This window comes from Silene latifolia, chromosome 2, assembly GCF_048544455.1.
Source record: "Silene latifolia isolate original U9 population chromosome 2, ASM4854445v1, whole genome shotgun sequence".
In the NCBI taxonomy this organism is placed as follows: domain Eukaryota; kingdom Viridiplantae; phylum Streptophyta; class Magnoliopsida; order Caryophyllales; family Caryophyllaceae; genus Silene; species Silene latifolia.
Window position 1 is genome coordinate 73,326,762 of NC_133527.1, and position 22,068 is coordinate 73,348,829.

Genomic DNA, 22,068 nt, shown 5'->3' on the forward strand with positions numbered 1-22,068 from the left:
TTGTGTTTCAACCTAAGGGAAGTTCGGTTGTTGTGGAGACGTCGTCGGATGTGATGGTGGTTGTGGAAAAGAAATTGGACTCGTTTATGGGGAGTATTTCTAAAAAATTGGTTGCCCAGACCAAATTAATGGAGGAATTGGTCTCGGGTTGGCTAAGGAAAAGAAAGCGGTTTCGGTGTCTAGTGGGTTGAGTGATGAGGATGTCTTGGCTTATATGCGTGGGCTTGAGGGGCGTCTTAAGATGGTCGATAAGGCCATGGATAGAGCGGTGCATGAAATGATTCGTCAATCTCATTCCATGGCAAATTTGGTTAGTCAAGGTGGCGCTTTAATGAAAGATGAGAAGGCGATGCGTAAAGAGACGGGTCTTTTGTTTGAGGCGACGAAGGCTTTGTCGATGAAGGTTCTAAACTTTGATACATGCCTCACAGCTCAGGTGAATCATGTGCGGTCTTATTTTGATCGTGTTGAGACCCTTGAGTTTTGAATCCGTCCCGGTTATGTGAATCCTAATATGGTGAACCACAATATCCCTTGACCCCATCCTCGTCCTACCTCTTGTCCATTTTGCTCCTTTTGTTTAATGTTCATTTGGCCCATTTTGGCTTAAACACATTTTCGGTCCTTTGGCATTATTCTCTATTCGGCCCATAGGCTTAATTTTCTTGGTTTGTATTAGACATATTATATTTTGCGTGCTTATCGTAGAATTGTTTCTCGTTTTCTAATATGTGTTTCCATTCATATTTCTTTACTTAGTCTATATTATTCTAGTTGTTTTATGTTTGTTCTAGTCTTTTCGATGATGTTAAGAGGGGGAAGAAATGACATTGGCTTAAGTATTGCCTAAGCTTGCTCCTTGTCAAGACCTTTAATCTTTTAAGGTCCTTAGGTGCTATAACTTTGAATATAAGTATTTCGTTCTTGCGTTCAACTTGCTACAAATTGGATAATATTATGTTGAGGGGGGTACTTGGACTTAATCACAAATCATAGAGGCTTGTCATCATCAAAAAAGGGGAATTTGTTGGACCATATAGTTATATGTGATGTTTTGATAATGACAAGTATGTTTTGTAAATATGTATATCTCTGTTGCTCGTAACTGTTTATTTAGTCGTGGTTAGATTGAATATAGGTTACAATATAAGTAAGCAAAGTTATAGTAGCTATGTCTATAACTATGAAGATTTGTGAAGATCAGTTGAAGTAAAGTTATAGTTGCTTAAGCTATAACCTTGAAGGATTATAAAGCATTGTTGTGGCTGTTTCATCTACAACTTCGATAATCACTCAAGTAAAAACAAGATCAAGTCTTAAGATGCTCAAGATGAAGAGCTTGTGATAAAAAAAGTAGAGATGAACCATATACTGAAGATCTCCAGGAAGATTAGCTAGTATAGGTCATCATTTGGTAATGGTAGTTTTAGAAGTAATTTTGTAAAAGTAAAGTTATAGCTATTCCGCCTATAACTTTACTAACCAAGTCCAATGTTATATTCACTTGACCTATAACTTTGAAGTGCATATGAGAAACACAACTTTTGGCGTTAAAATTCTTTTTAAACGTTTTTAAAAGTAAAAGTATTTATAGTACATTTATCTTAACCGTGTTTTAGTTGAATAAAATTATAATTATCCTATTGATTAGTAAAACTACTTATGAGTTGTCATGCTATCGGGAATTTTCATGTTTATTCACTCCAAACCCTAATTTACTTCTTGACCTAATTGGTGCCTAGGGTTTCAAAGGAGGATTCGGTCCATGAGTCGTTTCCTATCCTAATCGTTACCTTCTGCACAAGCTAGGGTTTTAGGATATTTCTTATCTATAATATTTGACAAAGATTTTATATCTCCTTATATTTTTTATTAAAGTAAATATCTAATAGGAAAAATGAGTTACTTACAGAAGAATTAAAGTATTTTTCTAACCTAGTTCTTGCCTTACTTCACACGAAGCCTTGGACGACTTTAGGGTTTTATTTTAACTTAGATATTCTCTTCTATTATAAATATTGTATTCATTCCGCCATTTGAAGATAAAACTTTTCATGCAAAAAATACCTAGCAAAAAAATCGAGTAAAGAGCTTTAATATTTATCGAGTAAAAATATTTGTGTTGCATTTTGAAATATTTCGAAAAGATGTGTGTCTCATATCGAAGATTGTTTCTATTAAAATCATTTTGGATAATAGTGTTTAAAATATTTCTTATTTCGTTCAATTGTGTGCACACCAAAGAACAATCAACACTTTTTTATTAACGTAAGATAGTCGAGTATTTAACGATACTCAAATTATGTTACAACTAGAGTTAATTCTACAAGTGGGTTATAATTTTGTAATCCGTAGAAAGGTACTAAAATTATTAATCGAGAATAGTGGACATAGGTTTCGACTTGTGAAACTGAACCACTTCAAAATCCCTTGTGTCTCTTGCATTCTTTTCACTCATTCATTTCTTTACATTTTACATTGCTTAATTAATTAGGTAAAGTTTAATTGATAAACTTTAGATAATTAATTAATAATTCACGTCATATACGGAAAAACAAAAAGTGGGCTAAATTATTTATACTCAATTCAACCCCCACCCCCCCCCCCCCCCCCTCCTCCTCCTCCTAAGTATTTCGGATCGATAGACTCTTCAACGTTATTACGAGCTTACTTTAAGAACTCCACGGGCAAATGGATAATGACTGGTTGGACATCTACAATGTCCTCCACCCCGCCTATAAACTTTTAGCCGATCAAGGTCATGTAACTTCGGAGGGTGAACTCCCCTTATGGGCACAACTTGAACTATTATTCCCACACTACACCCAGGAAGTGGAGGTGGAGCTCATGGACATGGGGATGGAACTCCAAGCGAGGGAAGCAGCAACTCAAGGGGTGAGAAATAATATGGCGTAAGAAGAGGTGAATTGTGGTGACAACGTTTATGATGAAATTGATAGTGATGAGACGTGGTATGATTCGGAGACTTGAGTATCTAAGGGTTGATGAAGTTTTATAAAAGGGTAAGAGCATCCAATGGTGGAAGGTGGCTATCTAAGCATCCATACCTTAGAGCCGTTGTAAGCTTCCCCTTCGTCCTTTTCTCTCATGTTTTCTATGCTTTTATTAGTTTGCATTGTGTTTCACGGTAGTTTTAGAGTCAATTTTGAATCTTCTTGAGTTTTGAGCCTTAGTAAAATCAAAAGGCTCGCACCTTAGCAATATTAAGGTGTCTATCTTTTTGCTCCTAAGAAAAATCCAAATTGACTAAATTGCATCGCATGCACAACCTTGTGACCAAACTTCCTATTTTTGCACTAGAAGTAGTTTTTAGATCGGTTTGTGAAAGTTTGATTACAAGCAATTCGAGTCAATTCAAATTGGCTCTTTGAACAATCAAAAGCATGCATCATTTTAGCAAGCTTAGTTACATCATTTGTAATATATGTCATATTAGTTGCACTTTGCATTTCATGCATTGCATTTAGGCATAGTCATGCATTTATATCGTTATTTCAATTCAAATATCTAAAAAAACCAAAAACAACTTATTTCCTTCAAAATATTTCAAAAAGCCAAAAACGTGTTCTTTAATTTTTAGAAAACCTTTAAAAATTCAAAAACATGTTTTTGTTTTTCATTCTTTATCCCTATTTTGTATATTGAGGATAATGCCCATAATAAGTATGGGGACGGAAATCTACATTTTAAAACCCATAAAAATTTAAAAAAATTTGAAAATTCCAAAAACATGTTCTTTAATTCTTGCATTTATTTTCATAAAAATCGAAAAATCCTACAACTTTGAATATTTCAAAAGGCCAAAAACATGTTATTTACTTAAATAGTGTAGATTTGTATATACTTGTATATTTTATACTCTTCTCACATAGGTACCACACCTCATTTGAGACATTTATAAGGAAACATGAAGACGTCGCGGTATGATCGTTCTAATCTCTTTTCCCTTCCATTTCTTTTCATATGTCACATGAAGAGGATGGGCTTGTATGTTGAGGAAAATGTGGTGTATTTTTGAAGATATTGCGGCTTTATATCTATGTATTGTTAGGAGTTTGCATTAGTTTAAATGGCATATAGTTGGTAGTTGCATTTGTATTACACTATATATATGTAGGTTGCATCATGGCATGTAGTTTACATTTAGTTTAAAATCTTGGAAAATGCCTAATTGGGAGCCATGATAAGGGTAAATAGGTCATCATAGATACTTTTTTCTACTTAAGACTTTAGTTATTAGAGTAGTTTTGAAATACCCTAGATTGTGCCATACTAGTATATTTTGACTCATGAACTAAGGCCTAATCAAGAGTACTTTGTGATCATTTCTTGGCTACCGTTTATTCCAAGGTGACCTTTGAAGCCATGCAACCGTCCTACCAACTTCTACCATCAATATTATTTTACCAAAGAGAATGGGCAATACAAACGTAAAATTGAGTTCAAACGCCAAATGAAAGCCAAAAATTTTGCAATTTTGTAAATAGTCTTGGTCCTAGGCTTATGAGTGCAAATAGGACTTCTATACTCTTCTAGAGTGCCCTCATTACACATGGAGTCGCTCTCAATGTCACTTCGATGAGGATTTACATATTGTTGGTCACCGCCGCATTCCTTTCCCAACGATAAATTCCAAGGCCCAATCCAAATGTTATCAAAAATAGGCAAATAAATGTGCTAAATGTCAAATTTTACAAGAATGTGGGAAAAATAACCCAAGCAACCAAACTAAAAATGTGAAACTCAAACATCTTTCTTCCCTAATCTATTGATGGTCCCTATCCTTGTTGCATGGTTGAGAAGGGATGACCCTTCCACTTGTCTAGGCAAGAGGGGGAATTCCGCAATCCTCTAGTGTCTTCTAGAACCTTAAAGACCTCGATCTTGACGAAGCATTTAGTAATTGAGGACGAAAGTAACTAGTTTAACACCATTTGGAGGTAATTCACTTTTATCCTATTAAACTTAGTAGTTTGTAAAACTAGTGACTACAATGGAGTATATGCCCTTATTTTTGTTCCCTTTTAGTTTATTCCGCCATTTAGATGATGAGTGTGACTATTTTTTGTGGATGCATCTTATTACTTGTTTGTGTGCTTAATACTTGGATGTGTTGCCAATTTGGCAAGACCCCACTTGCCTTGAAAGAAGACATCGTACCTCATGGATGCCTTGTTGTGAGTCGAAGAGGCGGAGCGAGACCAACTAATTGTCTCGTGTCGGATATTCTATTGGGATTCCTACCTCATGGTCTGGCCCGACCGGTACGGTTTGGTCCGGTTCGGTTCACCGGGTCAAACCGATTTTGTGCAGCCCTAGTTCTAATGAGCAAGCATGAAGCGGAGACAAGACCAAGGACTTGTATACCAATAAAACAAGATTTTGGATGATTTGAGGCTAGCTCCCAAGACCCAAAGCTAGCTCCCACGAGTTTAGGGACAGCCAAGCAAATAGAGACATTGAGTAGGGAACTCGCCTGAGTTCAAGGAGAACTCGAGCGAGGCAAGAGCAGAACTCGTCCGAGCTCTAGGCCAAGATTTATTTTGCAACTCTGAACTCGCCCGAGTTCTCCATGTGCTCGAGCGAGGCGACGAGTCACCGCCTATACATCAATGCCATTAGTCTCTAGTCAAACCCTAATCTTGTATTAGTACAAATACCTCTCTTGTATCATTAAGAGAGAGAGCCCCAACTAGCAACCCTAATCATAGATCTAGTTTCCTAATTATCTTATTTAAACTTTCAAATATTGTAATCTTTCGAGAATTACTTCTTAATTCAATAGTTAATATTTATTTGTCTTAGAGTCTATTGAGTTTATTGAAGATTGGTGACAAAATCTTTATATATTCAAGGAATTCTCTTTTTTATTTGTTCATTTCTTGACTTGATATAATTTCTTAGTCCCTTCTTAGTCTTTCATTAATCCGTTGTTAATTACTTTGCTTAATCATCATATTTAGCTTAGTTGTTGTTATTAATAATGTCATTAGCATGTTGATAGTGATGGGTAGTGAGTAGTCTCTTAGATAGGATTAATGGGGGAGTAGGGAGATAATTAAAGGGTAGATCCATAATTGTTGAGTCTAAAAATTTGATTAAAGGATCTAGTTTCAACTTATTGTACATTACTTGTTTAATGACATGCTTGAGTGACAACTTGCATGATTCTCTACTTGTTTATACACTCCTATAAGATCGAGAGTCTTCGATTGCGTTAGAACTTACACTACGTTGGTGAATAGAACGGGTGTACGCCAAAAGCTAACCCGAATCGACCTAGGTAGGACAATTAGACCGAAACACTCGGCCATAGTGCGACTAGAACCTCAGTTCAATTTAGACGCATACTTATTGACTACTTAGTTTATCTTTCTCTACGAACCCGTAACACTTTGGTGCCTTTTATCCACTGTTTACACCTCGCATTTTAGCCTTTGCTTTCATTTCCGCATTTTTGCATTGTTAATAATTAGACCAAAACCCAAACCCAATTACTTGCGACATTAGAAACTACTTTAAGCAACGTATAAATTTTCTAAGTACCATCTGTCTTAGTGGATCAATCTCGACTTACTTGCTATACTAGTTAGTATTAGAGTTTATAAATATTTGTTTAATTGAGTGGACAACGACATGCTCATCAGAAGAAAGATTACAAATTGCTAAATGTAAAGATGAAAAAATGTTCAAACGTAATACTTATTTAGAATACAAAGATATATGGCCTAATTATTATTTTACAAAATCCTTAAATACTCCTTCCAAAAACTGAACTAACTAAGAATTTGTCCTTTATTTACAAATCAAATCCGGTCAAACGAATATGTCAGTTGATCGACAAAGGGGGGAACTCGATCGACTCATCAAACTTCCTCATTTCTTCATCTTTCTGTGGCGAGGACAAGTTGCTCGATCGACTTATGGGACTGTCAATCGACTACGAGGTCCAGTCGACCGACCACTTTGTTCCAATATCAACTCCTCCTCGGCTCTACTTCGACAAAGCTTCCAAAAAGAACAATTTCTGCATTCCTCTAGCAATTTACGATCAAGGACATAACTTCTATCACCTTTGTTGACGGGATTTGGCTTTGATATGCACATATGGGCTCATAACCTGCATAAGTCACTACATACACCCAAAGTACCAAATACGGGGAAGATAATAGCAAAATGATTATATAAATGCAAAAAAAATGCATGCTAAATAAGAGAATTAATGCATATATAAGGCACACATCAAACCTTCCGAAACAAAACCTTTGCTTGTCCCCAAGCAAGCAACATATCAAATACAAAGTAGGGGACATGTGGAGCGATATAGAACTCAGAGCTCTAGATATACCAATGACTCACCCAAAAAGCAAATATGCAAAAGTCAACACCAGCCAATGCCAAGCAAACAAATTCTAAAGCGGGAAAAGCACAAAATCAAATGCAAAACGAGTACATCCATGACAATGTTACTTAACCGATGACCTTGCAAGACTTATACATGTCAGTTAGACTCATTGCAGTTTCACTCCTCACTCATTATAAAATTAGGGTGAGTATAATGTAAGATAAAAGGAAATGAGCCACTTATTACCTAACTATGACTTATGAAAATAGGCCTGCAATCTAACAGGAAACGATATTTACCAACCGTACATCTGCTTTTTTTGTGTAACAAAATCTAGCTTCATGTTACTTTAAATTCTTATCTATTTATCTAAATAATACCTCTGTCTCTAGAAACTCTCTCCAAATCTCTCTCTAAAACAAATCCCCTTAAATTCTCTTTGTAACCTCCACCTTCCCCATTCACCCACCACCCCTTCTCTGCCTGCTCCGTCGCCGGAGTGGGGCCGCCCTTGGCCTATCTCCGGCGATGCTCCCTTTATCAATCATTATTTTTAATCTCTCATCCATTTTTTCACTTATCCAATTAGATTCGAATTTGTTCTTGGTTTTGTGTGTCAGTGTTGATGAGTATAGCTCATTCGGTTGCGTCATTGTTCTATGTGGTCATGTTTTAGGTCATATTTGGTGATCCCCCCATTCCCCCACCAATCGGTCCCATTTTATTTACCACTAGTATTTGTCAGTGTCATCCTTTAATTTGGTCTGGTTGCATGTATGGCGGTGGTCCTTGGAGGTGTCGTTTGAGGAAACGAGTGTCTTTTTATGGTCTTTGATCCGCCTAACGGATTTGTTGTTGGGTCATTCTTCTACTGTTTTTGTTGTATGCATGTGTCTTGGGTGTTTTTCAGTCGGTTCTTGGGAGATCTTTCGCTGACTTTTTGGTCATTGTTGGGTTCGTATCTATCATTGGATTGGTGGTGTTGGGTGGGGTGTGTTGATTTTATTTGGATTGTGGGGGTTTGAGTTAGCCTGAGTTGGGTCTTTGGTATGGTTGGCTAGTATGGAGGTGGTGGTTTAATTTTTATCGATGTCGTCACTAGTTAATTTTCTGTTTTGTTTTTATGTTATAATAATCTCCTTTAATTGGAGTCGTTCTTATAGTCTTGGGGCACTTTCGAGGTTATTGGCTAGGAGATTGGTTGGGGTGAGCTCTCTAGTCCTTCGTTTCAGTTTACTTGGTTCTTGGGGTTGTTGGTCTTTGGACTGTTGGGATCGATTACCACGGTGTAGGAGATTCTTCTCCGCTGAAGACAAGCTTGTTCGTCTCGTTCTTCCTCTTTTCTTTCTACGCTCGTATGGCGTAAGTGCACCTGGCCCGTCCCGTTGGCCTCAAGGAATTGTTAGTAATGCTGTTCACGTGGGCGACATTGCTCGTGTTCAACCTATTCTTCATCGTCCTGCCCTCGTTACTCCCGTTTGCTTTGTTTTATTCTTAATTTTAATAAATGTTTCTGTAATCTTTATGTTTGGCTTTGTTGCACTAGATTTGCTAGTCGGGCTTCTTGTGCAACTTAGTCGTTTAGATTGTTCTGTAACTTTTAGGGTATTATAATCACCCTTTTTCATTCTGACCAAAAAAAAATTAAAAAAAAATCTAGCTTCCTCAAAACTTTCATGGGGCTTGGTGTTATATAAGTTCTTTTTGCTACAGCAAAGGACAACGTGAGTCCGCCTCTGATTAAAAGGGTTATATAAGTCTCAAGTGTTAGTTATGCACCACATCAAAAATACGTTTAAAACTAGTGAGGCTTTTTTTTTACAATAAAACTAGTGAGTTTGTGCAAGAGAAACAAGTAATAGTAGTTCACAAATCGACCCCTTTACAAAATACTAGTATCACAAATCGACCCCATTACAAAATACTAGTATCTCGCAATCCATCCTTCACAAAACTTGAAGATATAATTGTATCATTTTGTTTTGTGTATTTCTAACTCCACAATTACGTTTCCTTGCGACCACATCATTAGATAGATCAAATGAAGAAAAAAAAATAGCACAAAACACTAAAGAAACATCACTATAAACTATACCTAGCCTTACCTTACATTAAACGAAATTAAGGAATCAACCTACAATAGATACTGCGCTATCGAAGAGTGTTGAATTTCATTACCACCCTCTAAAATGTATAATGAAAATGTTACACAATGGTGAGAGAATTTAGCTAGTGTTTTCGAAATAATCAAGGACACTTGGGCTTTCTCCCAGGGCCACCATAGAAGAAATGTTGGCCCCAATCAGTATCATAAGAACTCTTGATATCATAACAATTATTGTTCTCAGCAAGGGTTTGTATATCTTGGGCCGTGCTAAGGCTATTGTCGGAATCCACAATCTGAAGATTTCTGAAGTAACTGGCTTTGCCAAATCCATCTTCAGCAAACTGACCTGAACCCATTTGGGTTGATGTGTGAACCCCATTTGCTCGTGTGTTGACCACCTCACCTCCCCACTCCACCATGGTCGCGTGATCTGCAAGGTGAGTGAACAATTCTGCTGGCCAGTATCCTACTAGTGTCCCCTCTCCAAAGCTCATCCAACAATTCCCGAGTTTCGGATCCTGCCATTATTTCATAAAATATTGAAGTAGTAATTCATAAGAATTTTAAGAAAATTAATTAAAAGAAGAGGGTGATCAGACCTTCCAAATAAGGATGGAGATATCAAATTGGTTGTTAGAGGAAGAAGAAACAGGGGAAATTGCAGCTCCGATGGCAATTATGGTGTTCATTTGTATGAATCCGGCACATAAGAGATTGTAGCATCATGTTGCTTGGTATGAATCACTCTGCATGTAACATATATACAGTAAACATCTTTGATCACCAAATATGCATTAGTTAAAAAAGGAAACCACTTAGTAGTAAATAGATAACATGTGAATTTGAAAGATGAAAAACATGCTATTGATCTCACAATCAATATTGCAATAAATAAAAATAGTAAAGTAAAGGATGGTAGACGAATATCACATGGATGTATGATGCACATAATTACATTGGTTGAGTGCTAAAATAAATGCTTTTCTTCATTTCCTCTGATGGGTTGGGAATCATGAAATTATACTTTGCATTAACGGCTTTCATCATCTACTAACTATATTCAAGTATAATAATATCACAAATTCTCATTTGTAACGACGTTATTCGGTCACAAGTTAAGGAGCAAGTGGGAGGGGGGCTCTGAGAGGTCACAAGCAAGACGGTCTGTAATCATAGACATTACCTCTTATCATCGGCATTGTGGTACCACTTTAGATGCTAAACTTCTGAGTGATTTATCATATATCTCAAATTCTCAATAATGTTTCTCTCATATTTAACAAATATAGTTAAATGGGTACAACGGATATAAATTTGTAACTAAGATACTAAGCAAATTAATTAAATTGTAGACAGTAATGATTCGATTAGTTTGCATAGCGTCATAGTAATTATTGTCGTAAACCCTTTCCTTATTTTCGAGCAGCGGCTTCAACTGAATAAGTTTGACATTGTACTCTATATATTCATTTGGAAAGCAGGAAGGTTATTGCATTATGGATCTCATTAATTAGAATGGAAGTTGACTTTAAGGAAGTAGTAGTAGTAGTAGTACAACTTAAGTGAGGCATGTACTTTAGATTTAAGGTTGACATTGTAGAGAATATAAGGCAAATAAACCCTCCGTCCCGGTCATTTGTTGTCTTTTTCTATTTCGGGGTGTCTTAGTGAGTTGTTGTCCTTTCTATTTTAAGAATAAACTTGATGAACAATTTGATCATTTACACTCAATTTGTTCCACTTGTCATTTAGTAATTGGACGCATCCTCTTTCCTTGGTCTTTGTGCCAAAACCAAAGGACAACAATTAACCGGGACGGAGGGAGTAATATCTTAGCATAGAATATTTAGTCTATCTTTTAATTATAGAAATTATAGTATTGTAATTATCTCTTCCTTATTTACTTGCTTGTATTACGGCTAGATCATAACAATTAGGTTAGTTTAGCACTTGGTATATTAGTATATATATGTACAATTATCATTAATGTAAGGTATGCAATTCTATTCAATAATATTCAACCGTTCATAATTCTATCATGGTATCGAGCCTTTGATCCGACAAAACTTCTCAAAAAAAAATTTATTTTTCGTCCTTCACCATGGCCAATTCTGGTCTCTCCTTTGCCAATCCAAATGAACCCAATTCTCCCTGTATCCTAATCAACTTCAACAATTGCACAAAACTTACCCCAAAAACGTACCAAACCTGGAAGACACAAGTCGCTGATATCCTTTATGGTTTCGATCTCCTTAATTATGTCGATGGTACCTTTCCCAAACCCGACTCCACCCTCACTGTTGCGGACTCTAAGACGTCCCCCAACCCTGCCTATGCCACTTGGATGCGTCAAGATAGTCTTCTCAAAGGAGCTATCCTTGGCACCCTTGACCCAGCCGTCTCCCCCTCATTCTCAAGGCTACTACCTCCCACGAGGTGTGGTCTATCCTGTCCAAAACTTATGCTAACCCCTCTCGGGGTCATATTCTCCAAATCAAGAATCGTTTTGATAACCTCAGCAAAGGCGATCTCTCCGTCTCTGACTATATGCAAGCTGTCCACTCTTACACTATTGAACTTGCCCTTCTCGGTAAGATTATCGACAATGAAGATATTGTTGATCGTGTCCTCAAAGGACTCGATTCCAACACCTACAAACCTGTGATTGATATTGTCCGTGCTAGTGACAATCCCATCGGTTTTGAAGCTCACATGAGAAGCTTCTTATCCATGAGCTTCTCCTACAAACGTGACTATCATAATGTGGTTTTTCTCTCTCCTCCTGCTCCACGCACCACTTGTCCATCTACCTCTGTCGATCCCCAAACTGCAACTGCCCCTCCGCCTTTCCTCCAACTCGTCCTATCTCCTGAATAGTAGTGCCACGCATCATGTCACAAATGACGGTACTGATGAGCTTATAATTGGTGATGGCTCTAATCTCCCGATCTCTCATATAGGTTCTTTTTCTATTCCTATTAACTCTTCTTCTTCGCTAATCTTTAACAACGTTCTATATGTTCCTACTATTCTCACAAAATCTTAACTATTTCTCAACTTTGCACTGATAACAATGCCTTTGTGGAATTTTCATCAAATTCTTTTCTTATTAAGGTCAAAGCCACGAACAAGGTTCTTCTCCAAGGATCAATTAATCGTGGCATCTATGAATGGACTCTGAGCTCTCCAAGTGTTCACGTTGGTCTTGCCGCTCCCACACTAGCATGTCATCACCGTCTTGGACACCCATCTATCCCTATATTTAGTCGTCTATGTCGGCAGATTAATTTACGTATTAATTATCACATTAGTCATTGTAACTCTTGCGAGATAAATAAAAGTCATAAGCTCCCTTTTTCCGTTTCTACATTAATTACTCATGCTCCTCTTGGCCTTATTTTTTCGGGTGTTTGGACATCTCCGATTCATTCTATTGATAATTACAAATATTATGTTGTTTTCGTAGATTACTCCACCAAATATATATGGCTCTACCCACTTAAAAATAAGTCTGATACTGCACCAATCTTTCAACGTTTCCGCGCTCTTGTCAAAAAAAATTTTAATCGACCTATACTTCAATTCTACTCCGATAATGGTGGAGAATTCTTAAATTAACACCATCTATTACATCTAATTGTATTGCTCACTTAACCTCTCCTCCTCACACTCCCGAGCACAATGGCTTTGCGGAAAGGCGACACCGTCATATTGTTGAGACGGGCCTATCTCTCCTTTCTTACGCAAATCTCCCTCCCTCATTCTGGTCCTATGCATTTTCTACTGCTTCTTATTTGATAAATCGGTTACCTACACCTACACTACAATACTCCTCTCCCTTTAAAAACTGCTTGACCACCCCTTAAAAACTTTGTCGCCAATTTGGCCACCCCTTATAAATTTGGTCACTACTCACATAGCCGCCCTTTACAAAATTGGTCACTCATGACCACCCCTTACAAACTTGGTCATCCACGTGACCGCCCTTTCACAAACTTGGTCATTCACACAATTAACCTTTTTAACTTTATCGTTCTCCTAAAAACTCCTAAAAATTTTTGCCACAACTCGCTCGGTCAAACACACTCAAATCTCGTTATCTATTCTTCCCTTTTTTTTCTACAAAAAAAAAAAACAAAAAACAACAAATTCTCATCCCACACCCAAAAAAAACACAAAAATATTTAGTCTCTCTCTTTCAACCCATCTACACCTCCGGATCTCTTTCTCATATACACTTTCACTCTCTTGGTAACCCGGTTGACAATAGTTTCAAATCGCGCAAAACCCAATCTGCCAAATTTTTCCAACCAACCCTCTGTATCATATCCAAACTTTTCAATACTCTACTGATTCAATTACATATATACTTTATTCTACACACTACTTTTGATCCATTATCCTCATCATTATCAAACCCACAATAAACCCAATTCGAGCCACCATGACTCGGACCCAAGTAATCACCGCAACACCGCCTTTGCTCACTACTCTGCTCGCACGTTTTCCCCTGACGCTCTGACCAGAAACCATCCATCGTCGCAGCCATCTCCGGACTGCACCACCTCTGCCCCACTTCATTGGTCTCACTGTACTCGCCCTCGTCTTCTTATCTTACTTTCCGAGATCGTACTTTCCGTTCCGTCGTCCGTCTTGCGAGGGCATGTAGAGAATATAAGGCAAATAATATCTTAGCATAGAATATTTAGTTTATCTTTTAATTATTGAAATTATAGTATTGTAATTATCTCTTCCTTATTTACTTGCTTGTATTACGGCTAGATCATAACAATTAGGTTAGTTTAGCACTTGGTATATTAGTATATATATGTACAATTATTATTAATATAAGGTATGCAATTCTATTCAATAAAATTCAACTGTTCATAATTCTATCAGACACTATCACACTATAATGAAAACTTTCCCATGTGGTTATCCTCACAGAACTTCATTCTTCTAATCTTATAATGTTATTATTATTATTACTATATTATGCATCTTCTTTTAATTTAATATTACCAAGTATAATTCTACCCATTTATTAGTCAAAGAATTGATACTTGGTATATCATAATTTATTATTAGTAAGACGATATGTACTTATAATAATCAATATATACATATAAAGAAATGCAATAAAGGAAGAGATGTTACCGTCCAATAGGTGAATAATCTTGACCTGCTATCACCATAAAGCTCCGGACTGACCTGACTAATAGAATCATCAAAGCCTTAAGACTTGCAACTCCTTTTTAACAACCATTAATAATTGATTCCATACTTTGTAGAGTAGTTGGGAAATGTAGATAGTTGTCCATTTAAGGCTCTATTTAATAAAATTGCGATTATTAAGTAGGAAGTTGATGATCTAAGTTCAAGTAGTACCTGCCAACCAGCTTCGATGATGTTAAGATCCGAACCATCAAAGTTACCCGATAGTACCCAAATTTGAGACAAACTAAACTCGTTTATTTCTTCAATTGACGGATCCCATACGTTCATTGTTGCCCTTGCTCCGTATATTTCTTCTAATATCCCCGTGTATGCAATTGCATGCTATTTAACTACATTTGTACAACTATGCTAGTCAGTTACTACTAATTTTGATGAAAATTTATTAATGATGATCAAGACTGAATTAATTACCTCATGTCCATTGCCACTAACAACATCAGGAGCATCAATGCGGCGATCTAGGGGAAGTGATTGTGGTCGTTTCTTGCCAAAATGATACAAAGACTTGGCCCTCAACACATCATGCACCGTGCTACTTCGTATTGGAACCGTGTTTTTTGGACACCTTGTTCCATTGAGGTGCCACATTTGGAATTCTACCTCTTTTATCTTATCTTTCTTATTCTTCTACTGACTAGCTTCTTCTTCTTCTTCTTCTTCTTCTTCTTCTTCTTCTTCCATTTTCATTTTTGGCATTGTTGGTGCCACTTTCTGTCACATTATTATTATTATTATTATTATTATTATTATTATTATTATTATTATTATTCCAAGGAGCATGAATTGGAGTAATAAGTTTATGGTAAAAAGTTGATTGTAATTCAGTAGATTTTAGCTCAATCAAACCTGAATCTTGTGATTCTTCAAAAGGGGATGATCAAAAGCAGGCTGTTTTTTTATATGAACGCAATTTATAGTGTCTACATCAGGACTCTGATATTGGAATACAAGATTAATTAGTCGTTTCGAGAATTAACAATATGACAGTATGCATTAAAGAAGAGCAAAATGGTGCTGAAATACAACAAACAACCAAACAAACAAACAAACAAACCTGAATGCTTAACACAAGAAGCTTGTTAATCTCATCAATATGCTTCTCAATTCTTTCAAGTCTCAACTTACTAACTTTTCTATATTTTGTCAAGTTTAACCCAATAACAACTGTAAATCTTCCCAAAAATAAACCAAATAATAATAGTAGCACCATAAAAATAAAATTACAAGAATAATTCACAGTATTCTTCTTTCTGCAGATAAAAATACCCATTTCCTGGATTTTTATTTTATTTTTTATTTTGCTGGTCTATTTCACAATAATTATTAGTTCAATATAACTTGAAGAGGAACAAAAAAAAACAAGAAGAGCAAAATGGTGCTGAAATAAAAGCAGAGTAGCCTTGTTTTTTTTTTTGAACAAAAATAATAAAAGTAATGTTTTTGTGTATTAAATGTGAGAAAGAAAGGTGGGTGTGAACTTAATAAAAACTCTAAAATCAGTGGAGCAGAGAAATTTCAATGCTTTGAAGAAAAGAAGCAGGATCATCATTGCATTTGCATTAACCTCATAGTATTGCATTGGAGTCATATCATGCACTACTAAGAATTAAATTCTAACAGGCAAAAAAAAAATAGTTAATGCGTTATTTAATTTGTTTGGAAGGGTGGGGTTTGGATATGTACTAAAACGGTAAGTTTTGCTTAAGACGGACACTATCCATTATATAGAGAGAAAATGAAGGAAAAAATAGTGTGTTGAAACTTGAAAGGTATAATTGTTAGAACTTAGACCACCCCCAAGCGAGGTCACCAACCGGGTCGTGACCTTGTCGGGTCATGCTAATGACCCCTTAAACTAGGATTAAGAATGTAATTTGGGTGACCTTGAACAAGTGAGGGTCATTGGGTGACCTTGAGTTGAGAATGGTGACTTTGTTGGTGACCTTGTATGTGGCATCATTTGGTTGGTTGTTGGACAAAGATAAAAGAGAAAAAGGACTGAGTCCAAAGAAATGTGCCTGAGTCTTCTGCCATTTCTGCAAAAAATAGGAAGATTGAAATATTGATTAATATCTAAAATAATTGAAAATTATATACCAAAATAAAAATAAAAAATATATGAACATATCAAATACGGTTATATTTTTTAATTGCCAATAAAATAAAGTCAATTTTGACATATTTTAACCCACTCTAACTAAATCGGATTATACCTGGAAATATAGAGCTGATGGGCGATGGTGATGATGGTATTCGACGATGGTGATGCCCGATTGTGGATGATGATGATGGTGATGCGATAATGGTGATGACTGCCATGGAGCGATGGTTATTTATTGATTTATTTGCTTCGAGGAAGTAATAAATTAGAGAACGACCTTGATTTATTTGTTTATTTGGGATGGAGAATGAAGGAGATGATGAATTGATTTGGGATATAAAGTGAATTTGATGATATTTAATTGATTTAATTAAAGAGAAGATGATAATTGAGGTTAAGATCTCAGAGAATCAAACTACTAGTTTTGTTGGAGGTTTGCACTTGACTTCGAGTGAAAAGTCTAGAGAAGATGATAATTGATACGTTTTGGTGTGAGGATGTGGTTTAAAGACGTCCATATTTTGTCCCTTTTTTTTATTTTGATTTTTTCAATTTTTTTTTTCTTAATGCCCGGATAAAAATTAATACGGTATTTTTATATGTTGGATCACGTACGAAATAAAATTAAAATACTTATGAGATTAGAGTAGTTCTTAGTTTGTTGAGATATTTACAAAATTTCAAACATAAGTTATTTATAATTTGTGAATAAATATTAATTGAAAAAGTAAGAGAAGTTTTGGTGGGCATTGAATGTGTTAAATGATTGGAAATATTGAAAAGTAGAAAATGATGTGGTTGGTGACCTAGGTCGCGACCTTCTGCTTGGGAGAGTGAAAGTCGGTCAAGATTAATAAGGTGTGATTAAGAGGAAATTTTTTGGTGACCCGATTAGGTCGACCTTCTGCTTGGGATGGTCTTACAAGAAGAGGAAGAGAGGGACAAAGACTTATTCCAATGGTTGGAAAAACGGACTTGCTTGCCATTTTTAAAAATTGTAAGCTAGTAGCTCAACCATTAAAGTTGTACACATAGATTAGCTTTGCTCAAATAATTTCAAGCTAGTAGCTCCATGGAGCTACTTGCTTAAATGGACCCACAAGAAAAATATAACCAATAGAAAAAAGTTGTCTCATTTATAAAGTTTTTATTTTTTATTTAGAAATTAAGAATTAAATAAATAAATAGAAAAGTGTGTTAGTTAGGTCTCATCAAGCTAATACTAAATTGGCTTTACCATTGGAGTAACTTGTAGCTTGAAATTGTTGTTGCTCAAAAAAAAGATGTGGTAAAGGTAAGCTAATACCAACTAGCTTACCATTGTGAATGTTCTAACTATGCACCAGCTTAATTTAATTACACCTTCCCAACTTTAATTCCTACAATTTCTTTAATGACATTTTTTATCAGTTTTATCTGCCAACACACTGACTGACTTGAAGTAAGGGCATTAATTAATTTTGCTTCAAGCACCACCAATCTTTCTGGTTGTACAACTACTATTTTATTTTATTGAAATAATGCTACACTTTTTATTATTACTTCTACCAACATGATGAGAATAGATGATGAATATGTATGTATCTGCAATGCCCGTTTTTAGTTGCATCCACATTCCACAAGTTGTTCATGCATTGGAAAGTTCAAGAAATTGATGGCTCATTTAATTAAAAGTTGTGTATCCTCATGTTTGACTAATAACTTTGTAGTAGTTGGGGATAAATAAATTAGTGTATATCCTTTTATTAATTTATATAGAGACATCCAGATAGTTTAACTTGATAACGACCCGATTTCAAGCTTGGCTTTGCTCCGTTTTTTCTCATGAAACAAAGTTCGAGCTTAAGCCGATCTCGGGCTTACCCGAGCTTGAAAAAATTATGTTCATTACCATACTCGCGAGCTTTATCCCGAGCTCGGGCCAAGTTCGAGCTCAATTCGAGCTCATATATAATTGTTAAGTTATTGTTTTTTTTTCTTATCTTTCAATATTTTTAGAAACCTGATTCCGAGGTTATATTGGGTAAATCAATGAAAACATTTGATATTGTTATACAAAGTTTAAAGATATAATCATGATAAATCAATCAATATATATAACTAAAGAAGGCTTTTTTTTTTCTAATTATACTATTAGCATTAGAAGTAGGAGATAATTAATTATTTACAATTTTTCTATTATAATTAGGAATATAATTTTCCTATTAGAAATTAGAATTAATTAATTATTTTACAATTTTCCTATTAGAAATAGGAAATAAATTAACAATTTATTAAGGCTTTTTTTCCTAATTATACTATTAGAATTAGGAGATAATAATTATTTAAAATTTTTCTATTATAATTAGGAATATGATTTTCCTATTAGAAATCAGAATTAATTAGTTATTTTACCATTTTATTATTAGAAACACTAAATAAATTAATTATCTACAATTTATCAATATTAAAAAACTATTCATTAATATTTGTTCACTTTTTTATTAAATAAGAAGGAAACAAGCATTTGATATATTTATAATATCCAATTTTATAATCACTTTCGATTAAAAAAGAGGTATTATGAGGCTAAAAGGCCCTAGGCCGAACTAGGTTGTGACAAATGTGCATGCGTAATACGTACTACATGGAATTTACTCATTTAAAGAGTAAAATGACTGCTGAAATATGCCCTACGTCTTTTGTTATTGCTAATGTTATATTTAATTAAACATATTACGAAGTTTATTTTTCAAATGTCATATATATTTCTCCTACTAATTTTAAAGTTATTTCTCTCACAATACACTTCAACTTCTATTGATAATTTATTATATAATATTTACATTCATTTGTCATTATATAAAAGTATATTAATCAAAATTTAAATAAAATATTCACAAATTATTGATAAGTACAAAGGTTGACATCTATTTTTCAAGGAGTATTAAAAGATATAGAAAGTTGTTGCTAATTTGCGAATCGAAATATCATATTATGACAAATGAGTAATTGTTTTGAAAAACTTTATTGTGCGATTGTTTTACAATTTAAAGTAAAAATGATACCACGAGTAATAAAATAGATTTGAATGAGGCTTAAAGGTAAATTAGATACACTTATTATAGAAGTATAAGGTTAAGATTCAATTCAAGCAACGATCAACATTTAAAAAAAAAGTCATGGAAAACACATAAAAGGGTAAGAGTAGTCTTTCCGTAACATAGTGAAGATCGTCTCTCTCAAGCTTTTCTTCTGACAAATTTACATGCATAAAAAAACGGTACTATTCAATTATATATAGCAAACTAATTATTGTTGATGCTATATATTTTTATTTGTGTGTAAACTGAGCACATCATCACTATAATAGGGAGAGATACGAATTGGGGAAAGGTGAAACATATTCGTCATGCATAATACGATGCTTTAACCACATTCAGGCAAAAATATAAAAATAAATGAAAAATTTAAACCTAAAAGGGGGTCACGTACTTGTCAACTCTTCTTTAGTTCTCTACTGCATTAATATTCTCATGAAGTTTATGACATTTATTTCATATTAATAAAAAAAATGATTATACTGCTTCTTACAATTTGTGATTTATAACTTTTAGCTAACTTATTTGAACTTACTTAAATTTATATTTTTAAGTGAAGAATATTAATTATAAATATGATAAAGATAAAGTTTGATCTTTAATTTCCTCGGAGATAAAAAAAACTCATTTTTATTTTCTTAAAATATATTAATTAAAGGTCATAATGTAAAATAGAAAATTACACACAATCTAATATTTCAATATGTCGATGATCAACACTCAAAATAGCACATTTGTTATTTAAATAGTGTAAAAACTCTCAAAATGCTAAAAAAAAAATGCTCAATCTGCCGTTATCAAACAAAACCTAAGTTTCTGCAATTTTTTTGTCATGTTCAACTTAATCTTTACGGGATGTAAAAATGATGAAGTTCATAAAATAGCGGTTAGTTTTCTGTTAGTTAGATGGACTTTTTAAGAGAGAGATGAAAGCTTTGCATTTTAGACCGTTTTATGTGTGAACCGAAGGGATTAAGTAGTGGGCTAAAGGTTGTTTCGAGTGGGAGTGAGGTTGATTGCGACGAGTTGGTTGACTAAAGTTTTTCCTTACTAGATCTAGAAAGGGGATAATAATTGTGAGATAATAAAATTTGAAGAAAAAAGGACAATAAAAATGAGATGGAGGTAGTAAGATTTATTTATGCAGAATGAAATAAATAGCAAAGTTCGTGTATATATATAATATTCAAACTTATTCAGTTTACAAACATAGTACCCAAACACTTTGTTTTGAATATCTGGAATGAAGGTAGGGGAGGGGACGAGAAAAAGACTAGGAAGGGAAAGGGAGAGAGATAAGAGGGAAAACTCCTTCTTAAACTTTTCTTTGTTGAGGGAGAAATAAATTGTCTTCGATAAGGAGACGAGGATCCATATCATCTGGAGTAAAGATTGGTGTTTCATGGAGGTGAATGTGATTTATGACTTCTTAGATGTAAAACGTGGCGGAAAGGTAGTGATAGTGGTAGTGGATTGGAGGTTGTTTCAAGTAGTAAGAACTAATTACACTTTTGTGATGTTTTTTATTTTGCGGTTAAATTAGTGGGGTGGAGGGAGGGTGCATTTGTAGAGGGTGATGAGTTTAACGAGGATAGTGAAAATAAATAAGGTTATTTATCAGCAAAATATCGCCTGCGTTAAAACATATAGGTAACATGAATAATAACAAAAAACCTCAAATGATCATACTGATAAACTTAATCTTGACCCCATCAATCCAAATTAAAGTAAATCTTAATTCTAACAACATTGTCGAGAGTAAGGGTTAGTTTCCATTGGATTGTGGATTTTTCTAGAAGTGGGGGGTTTAGTTTTTCACTTGGTTGGATAATTTGAGAGAAGTTTCGAAGACAAGGATCGATCTTTCAAGGGATAAGATTGTTTTAGATCATGTGTTTGAATAGGGAAGAAAAATAGGGTTCTGCATGATAGATTTTGTTTCAAATGAGAAGATGAGGGTAAGACTATTGTTATAGGGGGTGTCATAAGCAGCCCCAGCCATGTAGTATTGCGTTGGAATTTGGTTCACATTCAAAGGTACGTCTATAGTTTGACCGGAAGATATAACATTTAACTACCTGTAAATGTTGTTGCATAACTACCATTTAACCCAACAATGATCAAATTATGGAGGAGATTTGTTGCATCATTGAGTTGATTATGCAAAGTAGATATT

At 34.8% G+C, this 22,068-nt stretch overlaps 1 pseudogene; it reads right to left on the reverse strand.

The window, feature by feature from the left end:
* Nucleotides 1-9,613: 9,613 nt before the first annotated feature.
* LOC141640968 (protein neprosin-like) lies at nucleotides 9,614-17,318 on the reverse strand (annotated as a pseudogene).
* Between the last annotated feature and the right edge of the window lie 4,750 nt (nucleotides 17,319-22,068).